Below are 3,123 nucleotides of genomic sequence, written 5' to 3'. Positions count from 1 at the left end.
AGTATACAGATTTAAGTAATTATGTTTCTTCTATTTTTTTAAAATTGAAGTGTAATTTACATATAGCAAAATTATGATGAAGGTCTCAATTGTCCATTTCTGTTAGTTTTGATAACTATATATATCTTTGTATCCTAAACAACATAGAGAACGTTCCCATCTCAGAAATTTCCTTCGTGTACCTTCCCAATCCGAACTCGCCTCCATGCCCCCGTTCTAATTTATTTAAACTTTATGTATCTAGAGACATACAATAGGTATACCCTTTTGTGTTTGGCTTATTTCGCTCATCGTAGTATTTTTGAGATTCATCCCTGTTGATTCATTTAGCAACTCCTTCCATAATAAAAATTGAGATTGGGGCTATGTTTTAAAAGTTGGAGTTCTGAATATCCGCACATATTGTTATGCTGACCTATACCTGATTATATCTTGACCTGGAGTAGTGGCGCTCAGCCTTCACTGTATAATTGGATCATTGCAGGGCTTTTAAAATTTCGGATGCCCATTTTGCAGCCTAGACTAATTGAATCAGAATCTCAGCGTGGGACCCAAGGGTCAGTATTTTTTTAAGTTACTTAGGTCATTCCACTGTTGAGGCAAGATTGAGAAACACTGAAATAGATGACTTCTAATGGGAAGGAAAACTCATTTACAGAGTGTTTTTCTGCATTCTCTTAATGTTCATGTCTTTGTAAGTTAGCTTTTCTGAAAAAGCATCATTAGCAATAATAATATCAGTACTAATATTGAGAACATAATACTATTTAATAACAAGTATCCCAAATAAAAATGGACTCTCAACAGCCTCCAATGAAAAAAAAAAAATGATAGTATAATACTAGAAAGCTGTATTCCAGACATTGCTACTGATTTGTCTCATTTCCCCATCCTTTTCCTAGAGTTTTAATGATTTAGCACTATGTTCTTCTAGCTTCAAGAGACCTTATGACTCAGTTTTACATTTCCTTGCATATATGCATGTGTATGTGTTGTTATAAAATATTTCAACTTATTTTGTACATAACTAGATGTGAATTATAAAAGTTTCTATTCAAGCACTCTGTGACCACACAGTTTTCCATGTACAGGTGCCCCAACAGTCTAGTGCAGTTTTAGGTTTTGATAATTTCAGAAGGATAATTGCTGCAAACTTGTAAAAACCATCACTTGAAAATTTATTTAAATTTATTTTACATTTATTTCATTTTGTGAATTTTGAATAACTTTAAATGTCAAGTTCTTCAGTCTATCAACTGAAGATAATAAACATTGAAACAAAAAGTTGAAATACATTTACTCTTCAAAAATTCCCAAGACTAAAGCATGAAAGAAATTTAGGTATTTCTACTTTCAAATAATGTTTTAAGTTTGTAGAATTTGTACTTCTGAAGTTATTAATGCTTAAAACTACACTAAGACTATTGGTAGGCTGTTGTGTTTGAACTGACCTTTGTACACTCTTACATAATGACTGTAGTTTTTAACACTGTTCTTCCCTTTGAATAGACTATTAACTTAAGATCTTTTTCTGTTAGGCTGAAGCCTTGTCTGGGCCCTTTTCTGGGACAAGTATCAGCTACTGTGTGGCTATCTGATTACCCAAAATATGTAGGAAATGAGTTGATTGTGTTTTTCTGTCCCCACTCTAAAAATTTACTTATTCAGCTGACTTGGTGTTCTCGACAGGGACCCAGCAGTCAAAACAAAACACTGAATTGAATCCTGCTAGTTTCTGGAACTTACCAGTAGTGGAAGCCAGCTGGTGGCAATGGAAGAGAGGATGCAAGATGGCAGCCAAAAACTTCCTGAATTCCACAAGATCAAGGTATTTTTCCTTCAAATAAATTTGTGACCTAATTTACAGATCATTTCAGGTTTCTGTCAGGTATGTATGTATGTATGTACGNTACGTATTTAAGGAAGCTCTACACCTAACTTGGTGTTTGGGCTCATGACTCCAATATCGAGTCACATGCTCTAGTAACTATTTTAAATAAAGGACACAGAGCCAAACTTTTATTCACACAATTTTAATTTATTATGTTATTTTNGGATTTTTAAAGTTTGATTTTTAATGCTGGAAGTAAAAAAATTTTTAATGCTTATTTATTCATTTATTTTTTAAAAAATTTAAAAATGTTTTTTATTTATTTTTGAGAGTCAGAGACAGACAGCACAAGCAGGGGAGGGTCAGAGAGAGAGAGAGACAGAGACAGAGACAGAGACAGAGACAGAGATACAGAATCTGAAACAGGCTCCAGGCCCTGAGCTTGCTGTCAGCACAGAGCCTGACGTGGGGCTCGAACCCACAAACTGTGAGATCATGACCTGAGCCGAAGTCGGATGCTCAACCAGCTGAGCCACCCAAGCGCCCCTAATGCTTATTTATTTTTGAGAGGGAGACACAGAGCATGAACAGGGGAGGGGCAGAGTGAGGGAGATACAGAATCCGAAGCAGCTCCAAGCTCTGAGCTGCCAGCACAGAGCCCGACACAGGGCTGGAACCCATGGACCATGAGATCATGACCTGAGCCGAAGTCCTATGCTTAACAGACTAATCCACCCAGGCACCCCTGGAATATTTATTTATCAGTTTAAGCTGATAGTTTGCTTATGGGGTCATTATGCTCTGCTTTTATGGCACTAAATTATACCAGTCAAAATAAGTGAGGTTATGCTTGGGTAACAAATTCTAAAATCTCAGGGACTGAAAACAACAAAGAATTATTTTTTGTTTGTGCTATATATCTGTCATGGGCTGGCATGCTGATGGATACTCCACCATTTTATCATGCTTACATCTCAAAATGAGCTTCAGAGTTCACTATAGCAGAGAAGGAGATGACTAGAGTATCTGCCACTGGCAGGGAAGTGCTGTGGCCCAGAGGTGCACATGTTACTTCCACTTATGTTTCATTAGCCAAAAGTAGTCAGATAGTTGCACTTAATGTAAAAGGCAGAGGGAATGTAATCACCTGGAAGGAGAGAAGAATACCTGGAAATAAACAGTCGCATTATCTACCACATAAGTAGATGTTCACTTTCACCTATGGAGGGTATCATAGCACATAATGTTTGGTTAGTGCTGCCATTATGGGATACTGCTAGTATTGATGCTGC

Source organism: Crocuta crocuta, unplaced genomic scaffold (genome assembly GCF_008692635.1).
Source record: "Crocuta crocuta isolate KB4526 unplaced genomic scaffold, BGI_CrCroc_1.0 scaffold488, whole genome shotgun sequence".
NCBI lineage: Eukaryota > Metazoa > Chordata > Mammalia > Carnivora > Hyaenidae > Crocuta > Crocuta crocuta.
The sequence above is the reverse complement of the archived record's forward strand: the minus strand, read 5'-3'. Positions refer to the sequence as shown.